Source organism: Megascapheus bottae, chromosome 3, assembly GCF_031878675.1.
Source record: "Megascapheus bottae isolate mThoBot1 chromosome 3, mThoBot2.hap1, whole genome shotgun sequence".
NCBI classification, from domain to species: Eukaryota; Metazoa; Chordata; class Mammalia; order Rodentia; family Geomyidae; genus Megascapheus; species Megascapheus bottae.
The window spans coordinates 80,428,689-80,449,072 of record NC_143511.1 but is presented as its reverse complement, the minus strand read 5'-3'; the positions used below and the strand labels follow the sequence as shown (position 1 = coordinate 80,449,072).

Sequence of the window (20,384 nt, the reverse complement as noted above, 5' to 3'; positions counted from 1 at the left end):
CTACATGTTCTACCACCTACTGAGTTATGGTGAAATTTCCAGCTTCTCTCTTTCATTACATCAGTCTCCCCCATGCAATTTGGAGCTCTATGAGTAGCCTTATGATTTGACTTTCTTAAGAAGTAGTGTTCCCTGTCATGAAGTCTACTTTGTCTGATACCCTCCAGATGTTTTTGCTTAGCATTTGCACAAGATAGATTTTATCCTTCTTTTATTTCCCTCTATCTGCATGTCTGAAGAATGCTTCTTGTTGGCCTGTTACTTGGGTTATTGCTTTCTATCCATCTTGATAATCCCTGCTTTTTAATTAGTGTGTCCATTTATACTTAGTGTAAGATTCACCTCTGCCACCTTGCCATTTCTTTTTGATTAATATTTCAAGATTTTACTTTTTTTTCCTTGCCAGTCTTGGGACTTGAACTCAGGGCCTGGGTACTGTGTTTGGACACTTTTTGCTCAAGGCTAGTGCTCTGCCACTTGAGCCACAGCACTACTTCCATTTTTTTTCTGTGTATATGGTACTGAGGAATCAAACCCAGGGCTTTGTGCATGTGAGGTGAGCACTCTAACACTATGCTATGCTCCTGGCCACCAGAGCTGAGGACTGAACTCGGGGCTAAATCCCCACTGAGTTGAATCCCCAACTCTGTACATTTCTTTTTGAACAATATTACCCTTTCCATTCCTGTCTCCTAGTTTTTCCCTCCTGTTTCCACCTACAACTTATATAGTTCATTTTCCACATAAACTCCATATATTTTAAAGATGTAATTTATTACATATATGCATGCATACATACATACATACATATAGACAGACATACTTAGTATCAAAATCAAGATATTGATGATCACCTTCCTACAAATGTCTCCTCATGACCCTCTGTGGTCCTTTCCTGCTTTCCTATCATGTCCCTCCCTCTAACAGTAGGTAACTAGATCTGCTCTCATTTTCCATTTCTGGAATTTTAGCTAAATGGGTTCATGTGAAAGGGCCTCTCTCTTTTAGAATGGTATCTTTCACTCAACATAGCCATTTTGACAAGGTTACTTCCTGTAGCATATATCCATAATGTATTCTGGTAATTTCTGAGTTTTCAATTGAAAGTTGGTGTCAGTTTGTTTATATCTTTAGCTACTGAAGGACATTTGGGTTGGTTGCAGTTGGAAGCTATTAAAAATAAAGATCCTTAGCCAGAGGTGGTCATTTAGGCTTGTAATTATAGTATGAGCAAGGCTGAAGCAGGGAGGTAATAAATTCCATGCCAATCTAGGCTACATAGTACAAGTTTTCTCAAAAACAAAATATAAAAGTTCCACTGGAAATCTGGAATTCTGTAAATATGTTTAGACTTTGTTTAAGTAAAAGTGTGTAAAATTCTCAGAAATTACTTCTCTTTTTTTTTTGCCAGTCCTGGGCTTGAGCTCAGGGCCTGAGCACTGTCCTTGGACTTTCTCAAGGCTAGAGCTCTACCACTTGAGCCTCAGCACCACTTCTGGCTTTTTTCTATATATGTGGTACTGAGGAATCAAACTCGGGTCTTTGTGGATGCTAGGCAAGCACTCTACCAAACTCCCAGCCCAGAAACCACTTTTAACAGTCGAATGTATATCCCTCTAGCCTTTTCTATGTATAAATGATCACATGTTGTAATAGGCATGTATTTTTTTAACATGCTCAATAGCTGCTCTGACACTTGATTTCAGCCAAGTCCCCAGCCCCTTTGGGTTTAGTTATTTTTCAAAGGAGGGTCTTGTACTTTTATCTATGCTGGCCTGGATAGTGATCCTCCTATTTATGCCTCCTATATAGCTAGGATGGCAGGCATATTCCACTACACCCATCTTATTAGTTCACGTAGGGTTCTTGTTAATTTTACTGCCTGGGCAGCCTTGTACTATGACCCTCCCCATTTCTGCCTCTTGAGTAGCCAGCTACTCAAGGCACTGCAGGCATGAATCACTATAACCAGACCAAATTTTGGTTAAAAAAAACAAAGATTGTGTTCTACCTTATCGTTCCTTAGCCTGCCTCCTCCCACCCCCCCAAGTATATTTTAGGTACATTTGCAGGTCAGGATTATCATATTCATTATAACTTTGAAAGTCATTCCCTCGTGATGGGCATTTAGATAGTTCTTATAATTTCTGGTTCAACAAGTAATATTATAGAGAACACCTCATAAAGTATCTTTATATACCAATGCCTCCATTTTCTTCAGGTAGATACCTCAAAGTATACCAAAAGATAGCACTTACACCTTTGACAGGTAAAGCCAAACCACAAGGCTTATATCTCGGGTTAATTGAGATTCAATATATCATGAGACACTCCCATTTCTCTGGTGTCCGTTTGCAACATCGGTACCCGGCTCTAATCAGCAGGTGGCACCAGGCTGAAGCAAAAATTTCTTAGTGGAAATTTTTGCAGAGAATAGAAAAAGGCTTTCTTTCCAACTTCAGCAGATGGCCAGTCAAAAAAACTCCTTGGAGTTTATTTTGCATATGGTCTACCATCTGGGTATTTGAGAAAAGTACAGTGTTGTTATCAAAACAGTATTTATAACGGTGAAAGAGTTTGTATTTCTCAGCAGAAGAATTTTTCAGTGAATAAAGCCAAAAAAAGGAAGAAAGAAAAAAGAACGGAAGGAGAATTAAAAAGAAAACCCAGTTCGATGATATTTTGCAGTTTCTTGGAGGGAACCAGTGGACCCTGAGGTCTTCTATTTTCCTCTCCAGTTGCCATTCTAACTTAGCTTTTGGTGATTCAGCTCCTCACGGTTGAATGAGGTACTTTATTTGCAAAGACCTTTGAGAACAATGCCCTCCACTGGCTTAGGAAACAGGAAAATGTGGAGTTATCAAAGAGTCAGAGCAGAGGCACAAAGAACCCCCACAATCTGAAACACTATTCTTTGTCCTGATTCTACACTTGTCAGATGACTTCCAGTGAGTGAATTCACCTTAGTCCACAATATATTGATATGGCTGACTCACCACAGGTGTGTGGAAATGGTAGAGTGTGAATTCCTTCACATGCCTTACAAAGTCCTGCCCTCACAGCAATCCCTCCTCCATGTTTGCCACCCTCTCAATGACACTCCTCCATAGTCCACATTTTCGTACCCGCCTCTGTTTTTATCACATGGATTAGTTGTATAAAGGGGCTTCACTGAGATATTACATACAATGTACTCAGTCAAATTCATCTCTTTAGCTCCACCCCCTTCTTGAAGCAGTTTCAACTAGCTTTTTGTTCTGTGCTAAGAGGGGAACTCTTTTGCTTTCTTCCTTTGTGCCCCCTCTTACCCCCTAGGCTCTCTGAACAGCTTTTGCCTTCTCTATAAAGTATACTGTGCATGTCCTCAAAAGCACAATGTTGTGTCTCTTCATGGTACATCATGTTTACTACATGCCTTACTGATGGTAATTAAGGCCCTTTCTCTTGTCCTGTGAGGACAGACAGATCTGATTCATCATTATATTCTCAGTCTTTCACAGTTCCCAGCACATAGTAGGAACACAGGTATATTTGCCTGGATTTTCAATGAATGTACAGATGCTATGATTTAACAGTTTTGTTTCATCCTAGCTAATTGGGAGGCAGAGATTAGGAGAATTGAAATTCAGGGTCAACCTTAGATCAAAAGTTGGCAAGTCCTTATTTCAATCAATAAGTTGGGCATGGGAGTGCATGTCATTAGTCATCCCAGCTATTCAGGAAATGTAAATAGGAGGATTGTGGTCCAGTCCAGCCTGGGATAAAATGCAACATTAAAAAAGAAATGATTAAAACTTGGAAGCATGGCTTACATGGTTTATGTTTAAACCCCAGTGCTGCTTTTAAAAGAAAGAAAGAAGGAAAGAAAGAAAGAAAGAAAGAAAGAAAGAAAGAAAGAAGAAAGGCTGGCTCTTTAGCCATCAACTTTAGCTTCTTTGAAGCCAATGACCTGGTCTGTCACTATCCAAAAGTAATGGTACTAACTTGTAATTCCAGCAAGATCCCCAAGCTGCCAATAGCCAGCCTCTCCTTGGTGCTGTCCCACCCTCCACCCAGACACAGCTTTAGCATCCCCAGCAAGCATGGGGGGAGGGAGAATGGAATGTCTTTCAGTTATGATGCATAGGCCATGGCCCAGAATTGGGGAGGGGGCAGGGGAGGAAAGCTAGCAAAAGACAGGCTACAGAAGCCAGAGGGATCCAGCTGTCAGGAGGAGGCCAATGATTCAAAGCCACTGGCAGAACCTCTGTGGGAGCCAGGGTTTCACCTCTCCATCTGCTTCCTGTTTTATTGGCCTTTGTTACCAAAAATAGAACCTCACCTCCTGCTGCGATGTCTCCTGCTGTTCACTCACCAGCTGGCATGCTTCCCCAAAGATCATGGCATCTGAAACTCAGGTGTTCTTCCTCTCAGGAGAGGTGCACTCAGGTCCTCATGCATTGGCCCAGGTGACAGTGGGCACCTGTGTAGTGCTTTGCTGCCTACCAAGTGTTTTTCATGCTCTTGTCACTTTTGTCCTTACTCAGTATGGGACACCGTCACCCAAGTTACACGTGGAAAGCACAGGCATGTGCCCCTGGTGATGACCAATAGGCTGTCTATTTCCTGAGACCCACCAATGCCAAGAGCTAGGGATGTCCACCAAGTCAGAAATGACCCTGCCTTGAGTGATTCTGAGCTAGAAGAGTGTTCCTTCCTTCCTTCCTTCCTTCATGCAAGTATGCATGCATGCATGTATGGCTCCTCATCCCGTTTATTCCTTTTTGTGGCAGTGCAGAGTTTTGAACTCAAAGCTTCTCAGTAGTTTAGTCACTTTATTATATAAGTGATGCCTCCAGCCCTTTTATTTTGCTCTGGTTAATTTTTTCTTATTTTTTATTGTTACTGTAAAGGTGATAACATGAAGAGGTTACAATTTCATAAGTCACCCTTTCCTTGCTGTCTCCCATCCACAAGTTGTATAGTTAATTTCAAGATAGTGTCTAGGAAGTACCACAGCTCCATTCTGAGATGCAGTTTTGCCTTTGGCCCAGGCTTACCTGTACTGTGATTCTTCTATGTGTGCTTGCCTCTGTAGCTAAGATGACAAATGTGTGCCATTGTGCCAACCTGTTGTTTAAAATAGAGTTTCATGAACTTTTTTTTTCTTGCCAGAGTTGACCTTGAACTGTGATTTAATATCTGTACCTCCTGAGTAGCTAGGATTCCAGTCATGAATCACTTGCACCTAGCTTTTTTCTTCATCAGCTGAAGTCCAGGTTAAATAATGACCAGTCCCCCAGCCATAGTCCTATAATGGCTTAGTCCCATACTTTTGACTCAGGCACAACCTCCTTTAGTGTCTTCAGACAATTACTGAGTGGCTTTTTCCATGTCCAGCATAGGAAAGACAATGGATGAAGTCTCTGCTTCCAAGGGAAGGGACCAATGAGCAGAGGAGAAAAGTGGTCCAAAGGAGGTGGATTGGATGGCTGTGGTGGACTGGAGTGCTGACACCCTGGGGAGCAAAGTAACATGAGGTGAAGGATGGCAGTCATTTAAGGAAACAGTGATTTAGCATCAGGTGACAAGGGTTCAAATCCTGGCTCCACCCTTCACTGATGTGGAATGCTGACCACTTCACCTTGTCCTTGTTCCTGCACTTTCATTATGGCGACTGCATTCGGATCTCTTGTTAATCCTGTAGGACTGGCTCTTCTGGACTTCCATAAGACTAAGTGGAATGAGCACGAATGGCCTGAGGTAATTAATCATCCTTTTGCTAATGCTGGGGTCAGAGTAGCCTGAAGCTCAGCTTGGCAGCTGCTCCTGTAAGGGTACACTCAGGCTGGGCTTGGGGTTCAGCCCCAAGAAGTCATCTCCACCTTATCTCCACCCCACCTCCTTTCAGGCCAGTAACCATATGTCTGAGACGAAGAGACAGTAGTAGCCAAGGTGTCCTTCTGGGGTTCCTCTAAAGGCCAGCTGGAAAGACCTCTTCTCTACCTCTTTTGTCTTACCCTTTTCAGCTGGTACCTGTGCCATCATGTCCTCTACAGGGGAAGTCCTTCCTGCCAGGGGACAAACTCGACCTCCACGAATCAGTGTTGATGCTATGGCACCAAACCCACCAAGGCTTTGCTTCTTCATACTCTTGTTTAGCTTCTCTCTCTCTCTCTCTCTCTCTCTCTCTCTCTCTCTCTCTCTCTCTCTCTCTCTCTCTCTCTCTCTCTCTCTCTCTCTCTCTCTCTCTCTCTCTCGGCCTGGCACTCTACCCTTTGAGTCATATCTCTACTATGGGTTTTTGCTGGCTAACTGTTCAGTAGAGATTGGTCTCATGGACTTTTCTGCCCAGGCTAGGTTTTTAATCATGATTCTCAGACCTCGGCCTCCTGAGTAGCTAGGATTACAGGCACGAGTCACTGGTGCCCAGCCCAAAGGCAGTTTCTGATGCCCTTCCCCACTCCTCCAGCTTCTCTGCCACATGGGACCTTGGATGGTTGCCCACTTGACCCTCTTTATATTTTACATAAAATACAGTCCTACACACTGTGTTTGCTGATATCCAGGGTTTGGAGCTGGTATAGACTTAGAGAAATCCTTCTTTTCATTACTTTCTGCTGTGTGTACTTTAAATTAATTAGACGGAGCTTCTGTTTCCTCATCTGTGGCAGCATAGGATTGCTATGAGAATCACACTGCATCCCTTCCCTGCTCTGTTTTCCCAGATAAACTTGGGGCCTGTGACACTGTCCCTTCAATGACAGCCACAAAGGAGACATGCAGTGTGTTTATGAAAGGAATATTGGAAAAGGTTTTGTAGTCTTAGTTGGAAATTTTAGACTGATGCTAAGCATACTTTGCATTCTGGATACTTCTGGCCTAGAAAGACTCTGGAAAAGGATTTATTTAAATTTTTAAGAAAAAAATATAATCTTGAGACTAATTATGTTCTTACTTGATGACAACTCAGTCAGGAGAGAAAAAGAGGGAAGATTTCATTTTGGCTGACCTGCATCCTGATTTGACGCAATTTGGTTTCGTTCTCGCCTCCCTGCTCCTCCCCGCCACAGCTTGTTCAATATGGTTCTTAGAGTAGAAGCTTTATTAATTTTCATTTACTTCCAAATACAAATAGTGTTTAAAATCACAACTATTGGGGGCTGGGAGTTTGGCCTAGTGGTAGAGTGCTTGCCTAGCATGCACGAAGACCCGGGTTTGATTCCTCGGTACCCCACATACATAGTAAAAAGCTGGAAGTGGTGCTGAGGCACAAGTGGTAGAGTGCTAGCCTTGAGAAAGTCCAAGGACAGTGCTCAAAAACCCTGAGCTCAAGCCCAGGACTGGCAAAAATAAATAAATAAATAAAATAAAATCATGACTATTATAATCTTGTTCATTTGAACACTGATACATTACAAAGAATGTTGAGATAAATGTGAGCCACTGCTCTAACTTGAACTTGCTTTTCTTCCCTTCTGTCTCTGTACTGGCAAACTACACACACACACACACACACACACATATATACACATACATACATATATATGTATATATATAGTATGCACACATACAACATACATTCATACATACATATGTGTCTGTTTGTTTAATTTGTGTCAGTCCTGGTACTTGAACTCAGGGCCTGGATGCTGCACTTTTTTACTCTAGGCTGGTGTTTTATTGTTTGAGCCACAATTCCACTTTCAGCTTTTTGGTGTTTAATTAGAGATAAGAAAATCTTATGGGGGCGCCAGGAGTTTGGCTTAGTAGTAAGAGTGCTTGCCTAGCATGCACAAAGACTCAGGTTTAGTTACTTGGTTCCATGTACCATGTACATAGAAAAAGCCAGAAATGGTGCTGTGGCTCAAGTGGTAGAGCTATGGCCTTGAGAAAGCCCAAGGAAAGTGCTTAGGCCCTGAGTTCAAGCCCCAGGACTGGCAAAAAAAAAAAAACAGAAAAGAAAAATCTCATAGACTTTTCTGCCTTTAGCTGGTTTTGAACCTCAATCTTCAGATCTCAGCTTCCTGAGTAGATAGGATGACAGGTTTGAACCATCAGCACCCAGCTGGCAAACTTAAAAAAAGGAAAAAGAAAAAGTGAAAAGAGGTAAATATTTTTTTTCTGAGAGTGAGTATTTTAAAGGTCAAGAAAACCCTGCTTTCCTCACTCAAGTAAAAGGTCATCTTTCATCCTTCAATTTTGATCCTTCCATTTTGTGTTGCAAAAGTTCTTAGTAATGTCACCTGAGTCACTTGAGTAGAAGTATCTAATTTTCTATAAGAAAATAATGCAGCCAGCTTTAACTTCAGCACTGGTTTCAAAAAGGAAATTATGAAAATTATTCTGGCTGTACCTTCTTTTTCCAAGAAATGAAGAAATATCTTTGACTTCATTTTCGTGCTCAACTTCTTGTCTACATAATTGCATCTTGAAAATTCCCATGAAAGGCAAGATGTGGGCGTAGAAAGGTGACATAATCAAATTTTCTGGCCTTACGAATGACAGGCTTCTGATCATTTTTTTCTCACCAAACAGACATCCCATCTCCCTCCTCAAATAACCCCAGGTGTGTACTAGAATGGTTAGAAGAGTATTTGTTCAGCTACAATGGATTTTTGCTTTTTGATCTAATGCCTTCTTTCCATTTTCTCATTTTGACATAATTGTAGGAATTATACAAGTAATTCCTACATATCTTTCATTCAACACCAAATGTTCACATCGTATTACCACATTGTTCTCTTCCTCTTTTTGGAGTGCACACGATGTTCCTTCTCTCTTAAACATTTGTGTGTTTATTTCCTAAATGCAAGGACGCTGTCTTTCATAACCACATTGTAATTATCAAGATCTTGAAATTGATATTTACTCCATACAATCTAATCTAATAATGTTCACAATATATTTAGGGTTTTTTTGTTTGGTACTGGAGTTTGAATTCAAGGACTTAAACTTGCTAAGCAAAAGCTCTATGCCTCCAGACTTTTTGCATTTAGTTTTTCTTTTTGTCTTTTTCATATAGGATTTTGTGCTTTTGTCTGGGCTAACTGTAGACTGCGATTCTCCTGTCTCTGCCTCCCGGGCAGTTGAGATTACAGATGTGTGCCACTATGCCCATCTTCATTCAGTTTTCAACTATAATTATTTTTATTGTGTATTACTTTGGTTATCATGAAACACTATTTATGAGACACATATTGTATGCTCTGGTTATAATCAATGAATGTATTCTATATTTTTCTTATTTAATTCTTACATTAAACCTAAAGATATATACACTTCTTTAAAAAATAAATTTTAGTAAGGGTTTTAGTATAACAAGGTTAAGGTAGGGGAAAGAGAAACTTTTTCTGCTTCCCATGCAGAAAATTGGAGTGAAAGACTTTGAAACATACTCTTCCTTCTGTTTTATAAATGAAAAAATAAGACTGCCTTACACAGTTCAAGTCACATCTCAAGCCTTATGTTTTTCTTCCATGTGCTTTTAGCAGGTTCTAACAGCCAGTAAGTGGCAGACCTTGCTTTGAATCTTGAAGTAGCAGATAGCAAAAGTGGTGTGTTCTTAAAGATCATGAAATTGACACTTCTGATAGTGAGGCTCTGATTTTGAGGAAATTTTCACAGATTCTGAGTCTAGAGAGAAACAAGCAATTTAGGTATGAGAGAGAGAACATTGAAAAATCACTTCTCACTTGAATAAATTTGTTAATACAGCTAATAATACTCAAGTACTTGAATGCTTCTTTTTGTAGCAGCATAATTAATGGACTCACATCGTTATTCTATGTGCAGAGGTTACAAACTAATTCTGTGAAGGACAGATAGTAGCTATTTCCAGCTTTGTACACATTGGACTCTCAATTTTTTTTTTTTTGCCAGTCCTGGGGCCTGAACTCAGGGCCTGAACACTGTCCTTGGGTTTTCTCAAGAGTAGAGCCACAGCACCACTTCTGGCTTTTTTTCCTAAGTATATGGTACATATACTAGTTTGATAAGCCCAGGTCTTTGTGCATGCTAGGCAAGCATTCTACCATTAGGCCAAACTTCTGGCCCGTGGACTCTCGATTTTGTCTCACTCAGCACTGCTGTTGTACATGCTACATAAATGGCTATGTTTCAAGAAAACCTTATTTAGAAAACAGCCAGTCCGTGGTCCAGAATTTGCCAACTCCTGCATGACAAATGGCTAAGATGGTTCCCTTTCACTCTAAAAGATGAGTGCTGGAATTACAAGAAAGAAAACTTATTGAATATTCATTTTAAGGAAAGGAGGAGAATGCTCATGATTTTCATTATCAGTTGTATTAAATGATAAAATAGATTATGTTGAAGAATGGGTCAACTGTCAGATTAACAGAACTTTAGCAACCACATCAGAGACATAGTCATTGAATACAAATATTATAGATTGACTCAGAGCTTTACTCTTTTTTTAGGTATCATCTCATAGATTTCACTGACTGCCCTTTGACTAGGTTTGTCTGGGGTTTTCTACAGGATCTATGTTTCTTGCTAGGAATACCACAGAAGCCATGTGTAGCTTTCTTATGGTGTATCACATTTGGAGGCATCTCAGACATCAGTGTGTCTGATTACTGGCACTGTTAACTTGAACCATTTGGTTAAGGTGATACTTCCTAGGTTTCCACTGAAACTGTCTTCTCTGTGTGCCCCACTTCCCATTTATGTGAGTGAGTAAGTGAATGTGAGCGGGATGAGGAGCTACTGGGATTGAACTCAGGGCCTGGGCACTGTCCCTGAGCTTTTGTGCACAAGACTGGTGCTTTTTTTTTGTTTGGTTGTGGGACTTGAACAGTGGGCCTGGGCACTGTCACTGTGCTCTTCAGCCCAAGGCTAGTGCTCTACCACTTGAGCTACATTTCCACTTCTGGTTTTCTGGTGGTTTACTGGATATAGAGTTTCATGGACTTTCCTGCCAGCGCTGGCTTTGAACTGTGATGCTTGGATCTAAGCTTTCTGCAGTAGTTAGGATTATAGGCATAAGCCACTGGCACCAGCTTTACTTCCTACATTTGCTGGTTAATTGGAGGCAAGATTCTTCTAGGCTTTACATGCCTAAACTGGGTTTGAACCTCAATCCTCAGATCTCAGCTTTCTGAGTAGCTAGGATTATAGGTGTGAGCCACTGGTGCCCTATTTCTCCCATTCTAACAGTAAGCATCTTATGCTCTGAAGATACTTTATGTAATGTCCTGTTCCTTCTCCAACTTTGTTCATCTTATTTCTAACTCTATTAATGATTCTTATCTACCTCAGTTATTACTGGGATGGCTGCCCAATGGAGATTGTTTACTCTGCCATTCTTTGCACAGTTGTCAGTTGAAAACTTTTGCTATCACACTTATTTATCCATGTAATCCCAGAATTCAGGAGGCAGAGGCAAGAAGTTCAAGAGTTGAAGATGAGCCTGGGCCACATAGAGAGCTTGAGTTACCTAGCAAGATCCTGTCTCAAGAAGAATGACAAAATGAGTCTGTGTTCATTAAAATGCCAATGTCACAAAACACAGACAAACTTAAGAAATTCCTCCTGGTAAAAGAAGTCTGGAGAGACAAACAAACAAACAAAAAAAAACCCTCCAAAACCACATTCTAAACAAAATACTATATATTTCAATTTGTAAATTCTTACACACTGTCACACCAGATGACAGGATGCCAGAATCCAGAGCTGGCTGGTTTCTACTGAGCATGAGTAAGTTGGGGAATACAAAAAGATGAGACTTGATTAAGAATTATAGTCTCTCCCTTCATCTAACATTCCTTGCTATTTATCATGTTACATGATGTCCACACGCAATCATTAGTAGCATAGGGATGACAAATACATGAGCCAGGCTGCCATCAGCCATGTGACATTTCTGAAATATTAAACAGATCCAATAAAATTCTAGAAAATAGGCAAAATATTATTCCCTCCTCTGTTTACATAGTTCATCATCTCTGGAAATTTATGGTGCTCACCCATGAGAATATGCTATTTCTTTAGACTATTGACATCTTCATGTCAATATAAATCCATCCCTCCCTTTCATGGAGTACAGCCTAGTACATAACAGTCTTGCTGTCATCCCACTAACTGCCAATCTTGCCCACTAAATTCCAGTCATACCCTCCATTCACGGTGACAATGACAAACGCCCTCTAGAAATTTCTAGAACACTCCCCAGGTGGCAGTGCCAGCCTTCTTGGGGCCATGGACTGACCCACATGAAGAAACATTTTCTGCTCTTCTCCTCAGGAAACACAAATGCTTCATAATGCTCATAAGCATTTGATTTTTAGCATGTTACAGAAGTCTGGGTAATGCTATGCATTTGCCTGGTTCTTACTCTTGGAATCATAATGAGCTTGGTCTGTCTTCTTGCCTGGGTGGCTCCTGCCTGGGTGGCTCCTGCCTGAAAGTAGCCTGAGGTCACTGCCTTAGGTGAGAGCTGGAGCCACAGGCGGAGGGAGGACCTCTCAGAATAGAGGCCTTCCTGACAGGCAGGCCCGTCATCACCTCTGCCACCAGACAGCAGGATCTTAAAGGATCTTGAAAACCTTACAGCAAAAGAATTCTCAGGGGCTTATCAAATTCTTCCATTGTACAGATGAGAAAACTGAATCCCAGACAGGGAAAGAGACATGGCCTTATTGTACAAGTCAGAGATACGAATAAGGCCTTAAAAAAAGGAGGAACTTGGGCTGGGAGTTTGGCCTAGTTGTAGAGTGTTTGCCTAGCATGCACGAAGACCCAGCCTCAATTTCTTGGTACCACATATAGAAAAAACCAGAAATGGTGCTGTGGCTCAAGTGGCAGAGTGCTACTAGCCTTGAGGAAAAAAGCCCAAGAACAGAGCTAAGGCCCTGAGTTCATGCCCCAGGACTGGCAAAAAAAAAAAAAAAAAAAAAAAAAAAGAGGAACTTGCCAGGCATGGCAGTACAGGCTCACACCTATAATCCTAGCTACTCAGGAGGCTGTGATCTGAGGATTGTGGTTCAAAGCCAGCCCAGGCACTAAAGTCCATGAGACTCTTATCTCCAATTAACAACTAGAAAACTGGAAGTGGCACTGTGGCTCCAGGGGTAGGGTGGCACCCTTGAGCTGAAGAGCTCAGGGACAGCATGCAGGCCCAAAGTTCAAGTCCCACAACTGACAAAAAAAAAAGGAAAAAAAAAAAAAAGAAAAGAAAGATGGAATTGGGAGTTGGTACCAAAGAAACAAATCCTGAGTGAGGACTGGAAAGGATCTGAGACCACCCAAGTGTCTTTTCTCTGGATAGATACCTCCACATCTGGACTCTGTGGCCAGTCTCCAGCCAGGACTTCATCATCTTCAAAGAAGAACAGTTTTGTATATTTTAAAGGCAGTTTATCACCCGTGGGGCTCTTGGAACTTTTAAAATGTTTCTGAGTTGAGCCAGGAGCTGGTGGCTCACACCTGTAATCGTAGCTACTTGAGGTGGTTGAGAGCTGAAGATCCCAGTTTGAAGCCAGCCTAGACAGACAAATCCAACACACACTTGTCTCTACTAACTAGCAAAAAGCTGGAAGTGGAGATGTGACTCAAGTGGTAGAATGCCAGCGTTGAGCAAAAAATCCAAGCAAGACCATGAGACATGAGAGTTCAAGCCCCATCACTGGCACAAATATGTATCAGTCGAGACCGTCTCTCTGAGTCTTGTCCTTTTTCCACCCTCTCTAGCATGTTTCTTGTAGATCCTGTGTCAGTCCCTTCTTAACTTGTATCCATGGATACAAAATTGTATCCATGCTCTGGAATGTTCTTAGTTACCGTCGGCAGCCTTGAAGGTGGCACTAAGATGACTGTGATGACAAATGGAAGGTAGATCTCTGTAGCTAGAAGTCAAATGAGACACCATGAGCAATGCAGTGAGGCTGACTACCACCATGTCCAGCTAGGGGTGTGGCCTGCATCTGTGTCTCCAGAACTGCAGGCTTGAGGAAGACGACTTTCTCCCTCCTTCTCCAGTAGGACTTGAAGCAACTTCTAGGAACCTAAGAGTTTAAAATGTAGGCTAAAATGGTTTATCTCAGCTGCTCTTGAACTTTACCTTTGGTTATGTAACCATGAGGTCCTTCAAAAATTCTGTGAGCAGAATTCGAGGAAAGAGCTCATGGGTATTTGGATTAAAGTTGAAGGCAAAACAAAGAAAGCCAGACAAACAAAAGCAAGTGGTCTCACAGACTAATTGTTGTAATGGAATGTACATTAATTAAGGCCACAGCATTTTTCATCTATTGGAATTCTCATATATCCGTCTATATTAGGAACCTGAATAGATGTGAATGCCCACTGGTGACCTCTGAGTGCTTTTATCATTTTAAAAAGTGTTCCCTGCCCACTCAACCTGGAAAATGCTGGAAGAAGGAAGTTCATTATGCTCTTTAATTGATAGATGAAGGCATTGATGTTAGTGTATAGCAAATACTCTACCATTCCAATCTGCATTTCCTCTATGGCTGTTTGTTTAGCCTGTTATGGCCTGATCTCCTGTGATTGCTGTCCACTGAGGGAGTAACACAGCAGCCAGGTCACAGGTCACAGGTCACAGGTGAGGGCTGCCAATCAGCAAGGAGCTTGGAGAGCTGGGCCCCTGGGGAATCTAGAAGTGATCCCCGAGCCTGGGAAACACTGTCCTCTGCCATCTGAGGGCATGTGGCCTCTGCCACGCGGAGACTTGCTATCTAGCTGGGTCAGGTGCTGGTGGCTTACACCAGTGACCCTAACTAACCTGGAGGCTGAGATCGGAGGATTGCAGTTTGGAGCCAGTTTAAACAGGAAAATCTCTGCAACTCTTGTTATCCCCAGTTAATCACCAAAAAGCCAAACATAGAGCTGTGGCTCAACTGGTAGACATCAGCTTTGAGCAAAAAAGCTATAGCACTCAGGCTCTCAGTTCAAGCCCCAGTAATGGCAACACATACACACACCGCACGCACACATACAAATCCCTCATACATATATACCTGCATGCATGCACACACACACAGACACCGCATAGAAAAGCAAAAAAAAAATTAGAAAAAAAACAGTAGATTTCTTATTACATGGCTCTGAACATTAAACAAAATAAGCAATATAAGGTACATTTTAGGTACTCATAAATGGTTTGTTTTAATACATGTAATTATTTGTATTTTAAATACAATTAATTGGTTTTGATACATATAATTAAATGTATTTTATTTAGGCCCTTTTGATTGTGTGTTTAGCAGAAAAAGCACAGCTTTGGAAAATTTGAACCAACACCTGTGTTCAGGTCCTGGCTCCTTATTGTACAAATTGTGTAACCCTGGGAAGATAATTTATTCCTTAATACTCAATTTCCTTGTCTGTAATGGAAAGTGTGTGTGTGTAACAATAGGATGAAGGAAAAACATGTGCAATTGCATTTATGTATATATATATATATGTATGTTTTATCTATAAAAATGGCAGTCTTGTGGCTTACTTTCTAATACTCACCATATAGGACTTCTAATAATAGTCAAGCATAATCTATGGGAAATGTTAGCACAGAGCCAGCCCTGCACTCTTTCCAGTGACTTCTGAAGCTATTGCAGTAGTGCAACAAGGAATGTTAGGAGGGTTAACGGATTGTCAGGCGTGTCAAATTGAAATGAGAACTTGGCGACCCGTTAGGGCTGGATGACAGGGAGATGGGAGACTCCAGGATGATGTCGAGCCTCTGGTACAGAGACTTGTGTAAATGGTGGTCAGGTTCCCTGGAAGAGGACCAGATTTGAGGGGAAAGGCATAAGTGTAGTGTCAGTCACATCCTGGGTGCACTGCGGAGTCTGGAGCTCGGTAGCACACCTTAGCGGGCGTCCCCCCCAGGATCTGCATTCAAAGTAACATGGGAGGCCACAGCACTGAGCTCGGGAACATGCAGTGGACTCCTTCAAGGCTCTTGTGCTAGGTAGAGACAGAGGCATGTGGACATGGGGGGGGAGGTGGCCGGGATGTCCCTGCTTCTGAGGAGCCTGAAGTCCTTTACCTCAGCCTCTCTTCTGTAGAGTTTGAGAGTTTGAGGGAAATTTGCTAGCTACAAACCAGAAGATCATGTTTCTGTCCCTTCCTGCCCCAACTCCTCCTTTGAGAGTGTTGAAAGCTAGTATTCTACCATTTGAGCCAAGCTCGACTTCCAGCTTTTTGGATGGTTATTTGGAGGTAGGCGTCTCCTGCCCAGGTTAGCTATAAACTTCAATCCACGGATCTCAGGCTTCTGAGTAGGTAGGGTCACAGGCATGAGCTACCAAGGCCCTGCTAAAAGTGCTGTCTGCTCTTGTAGGATTAGAGCTCATGTGCATGCAGACATATGTGCTTAGCCTAACATGCTCAGTCCTGCCAGCGGGCTACTACAGCATTAATGAAGAGAGGCAGGGACCTGGCTCACTGTATGTGCACAACATGATGACACTGATCGTTGTGTGTGTGTGTGTGTGTGTGTGTGTGTGTGTGCGCGCGCACGTGTGTGCGTGTGCACGTGTGTGCATGCGTGAGTTTAAAGTTCACTGAATTACCTTAGGGCAAAATGCAAGAGACTTGAGACTCTGATGTCCTGGGAAAGAGGAAAAGTCAAGACAAGGGATTGTGAAGTGCTCCTGACTGTAATAGAGGTGTATGCATTTGGAAGTGAGCTAAAGATTAGCCAGTCATTAGCGGGAAATCCTCCCTTACTGGTGAAAAGGACCTTTGCTGGAAGGGGAGCTGACTCAGCACTGGAGCACTGTATTCAGGGTGAGCAAGCGGGAAGCTTTCCATACTCTCAGCAGGAGACTGGAGAGAAAGAGAGCTGAGCTGTGAGGCTGGGGGAATGAGCCAGGCTAGAGACTGGGCCTTACAGAGGAGGCCCCCACATGAAGTCCACGGAGGCCAGGGAAACCTGAGGGCGGGGCAAGATGACCCAGTCACCCAGAGGAGAGCCCTGTGGGTGGGTAGGCAGGTGTTTAGACTGCAGGCTCCCCCAGAGTTCATGAATCGGGAAGAAGTAGGCCCTTGTATGCTGGGAGAGTAGGGACTTGGTCTTAGGTCATTGAGAACATCCCCTCCCCCCCTGAAAGATACGGAAGCTGTTATCTGGGGTTGCTTGGATCACTTGTGGCCTTCCTGAGTGGCCATGTGTCTTTCACATCATTGTCACACCACCTACCACGAGGCCTATGCTAGAACTGATGCGATGCCAGGACTGTGCTCTTGAGTCTCCAGAACTGTGAGCTAAATACATCTCTTCTCTTCACAAATTACCCAGCCTCAGGTATTTTTGTATAGGACTAGAGAACAAAGACAGTGGCTATCTTAAGGTTTGAACCCAGGTCTATCTAGGTGCAAAGTCCATGCTCTGAACTCTGCTGCTTCCCATAGGCACTCAGCCGAAGGAAAGTACAGCTCGGGGCCCATCTGTGCTCAGGGATCACCCAGAGTGCATAGGATGCTGTGCCTCAGGCCTGCTTGTAGAGGATTGGCTAGGACCAGACCTGGGGGAAAGGGGAACCTGTAGGGTTGGTGTCTTCCTTCCTCTGTGCTCCAGCATGAGGGCTCTGATGTGAGAATGGGCCTGAGGGGAAGATGGATAGTCTCACAAAAAGACTATTTCCTTCCTATGGAGCAGATTTTATTATATTCCCAGGTAGGAGATGTGTTCTACAGTGGTAGTGTTGGGTTTTTATCATTTGTTGTTTTTTGTTCAGTGCTAGAAATCAAACGCAAGGCCTTATGCTTTCTAAGTAAGTACTCTAACACTTGACCTATGCCCAGACCTTTTATTTGTATTTGCAATGGGGTTTCTAACTTGGCTTATGTTATCCTTGAACTCATGATCCTCCTGTCTCTACTTCCAAGTAGCTTGGATTATCAGCAGGCACCACACCCAGTTTAGAGTGGCTTCTTGATTGGTCACCAATAACCGCCATAGTTACAGTTCACCAAGAGTGGGGTTCATTGATACGCACTGAGAACAGGCTGAATTTGGGGTAAAGCCCCTGGAGGCATCTTCCTGCCTATCAGTGTTCCTGACCAGGGCCTGTGTGTAGCTGTGTGTAGCTTTCAGGGGAATCCAACAGCATCTTCCACAGAAAGGGTGGCTCAGGCCCTGGATAGATGCCTCAATGCCACCTCCTTGCTGGGCAACCTAGATTAATGCTTACCGCTCTGTGCTTCAGAGGCCTCATTTTCCGTAGAAGGGCAATTTGGAAGATAAAGGAGATAACTACAAAACACTGACATTTTATAATAGCATCGAGCAAATGTTATATTATTGTTCAGAATAAGGAACGAAATACACGGACCAAGGTTTCTTCTAAAAAGACTTTTTTTTTTTGGTCGGTCATGGGACTTGAACTCTGGGCCTGGGTGTTGTCCCTGAGTTCTTCAGCTCAAGGCTACCACCCTACTCCTTGAACCACAGCACCACTTCTGGTTTGTTGGTGATTAATTGGAGATAAGAGACTCATAGGCTTTGTACTGCCCGGGCTGGCTTTGAACCACCATCCTTAGATCTCAGCCTCCTGAGTAACTAGGATTACAGGCATGAGCCACTGCGCCTGATTCTGAAAAGCCTTTTGCAGGTGCCCCAGTTCATTATGGTAAAAAGAACTTTGGGTGGTGAGCCTGAAGATTTTGTGTTTTACTTTTGGTGCTTCCATTAGCTATGTGGGTTGGCCTCACAGTTCCTTTGTTCAGCGTGGGGGGGGGAATGTGCGCGCGCGCGTGCGTGTACATGTGTGCAGTGGTGATTCCTTTCCTTCTTGGGCCTCAAAGAGCTGATTGTGAAGATTTGGACATTTGGACATAAGAGCTCTCTGGAAAAGCAGAGACCTCTGTTTGGAAGGTTGCAGGCCTGCTAGCATTCCCCACAGGAGCTTTTGGACGGGGCTATAGCTGATGTGTATGAACACTGACTGCAGGAGAGAAGGGCTGAGGTTGGTTAGTGGCCGAGGGAGAGTCTGAGGCATGAGGGATGGTGAGGAAGGGCAGGGAAGGAGGCTGTTGGGGTGAGTCTGAGCTGTGAGGAAGGAGGGGGCCTTTCTGTGACCGTGCCATCGAGTCATGCACAAGCAGTCAGTACCAACTCCTCTGTGAACACACAGTGGCAGGTTCCGCTCTCATCCGCACTGCCTGTGGCTTCTATGAAGCTGGAAGGTTCAATCCCCACCCAACTGAAAATATGAGTCTCTTCCTTGCCATACAGCAGTTCTTAGTCTCCCCCTGAGGATTGGGAGAATTATTGTGTCAAAATTAGTTATCTTTGGGAGATATCGGATAACATAGTTCTAATAAACTGTGCAGAGCGGGAGGACTGAGGCTTACAGCTCTAAATTAACTCTGTAGTCATAGCTGCTCAGTTGATGCAGTGACCCGCTTCATTCTCCACACTCTCATCTGGGAGACAGTTCCTTTCCCTTCCTGCCTGACCTATGAATGTCACCAGAGCCCCCTCATGGCTCCTCCCCTGTCCCTCCCCCCTGCCACCTCTACTCCCATTTCCCACTTCAGTCCATTCAGGCACAGGCACCTTCTTGTATCTACTCTGTTCTTCCAAATGGAAATTCTCACGGGTTTCCTGCCATGTGGATGTCAGGGGCCTCTGTGGTGGAGAATCCTTCAGTGGCCTACAGATCCAGTGCCCATTTGATTGAGACTTTGATTGAGATTGAGAGTCTGCCCACTTCAGCCTATAGTTCTTGGAAACACCCTTTCCCTCTCCTCACTTTCCCTGGGTGACTTGGCAAGGTTCTCAGCCATCACTGGGGTCTAAAGACTCCAGCTGTCTCCCTCCTGAACCCCCAGGCACACAGTCTCTTGACTGTGTGCCTCTCCCGTGGTAGACCCTCCTTGTCCTTCTCTCTGCCTTCCAGCTTTTTGGCCTTGGTTTCAGCCTCTAGGTAGTTGGTTGCATTGCTGTGGGGCTTTCCCCTTCCTTCCTCCAGCTCACTGCCAGCCAAGTCATTGTCTCTCTGCCTCACCCTAGCCATCTGCCACCTTCCAGTACATTTGTTTTTGGATGCCAGAACTGGGACTTGAATTCAGGGCTTTGTGCTCTTTCTTACCTTTTTTTTTTTTTTTTTTGCTCAGCCACAGTTTCACTTCTGGCTTTGTGCTGATTCATTGGAGATAAGTGTCTCAGGGATTTATCTGCGTGGGTTGGTTTCAAACCATGAGCCTCAGATCTCAGCCTCCTGAGTAGCTAGGATTATAGGGGAGAGCCACCAGTCCCTGGCTCCAGTGCTTTCTATTTGGTAACCAAGGGAATTTCCTATAATTCCTATCTAACTGACTTACTTCCTTCTCAAAACATTTTAGTAAGTCCTCACTATTTCAGAGCGTTGCCTCACTGTCCTAAAATGATATCAATAGCCCTTGTCAGGCCCCTTCTT

At 43.3% G+C, this 20,384-nt stretch overlaps 1 protein-coding gene and 1 long non-coding RNA gene across 4 annotated transcripts in view; one reads left to right on the top strand and one right to left on the bottom strand.

The window, feature by feature from the left end:
* Positions 1-20,384, top strand: part of Ttll11 (tubulin tyrosine ligase like 11) — a 231,151-nt gene that overhangs the window by 53,277 nt on the left and 157,490 nt on the right. The window lies entirely within an intron of this gene.
* Positions 9,295-20,384, bottom strand: part of LOC150065881 (uncharacterized) — a 35,834-nt gene continuing 24,744 nt past the window's right edge. The window contains exon 3 of the long non-coding RNA XR_016534995.1: positions 9,295-9,615. This is a non-coding gene — a long non-coding RNA (uncharacterized LOC150065881). The remainder of the gene's footprint in view (positions 9,616-20,384) is intronic.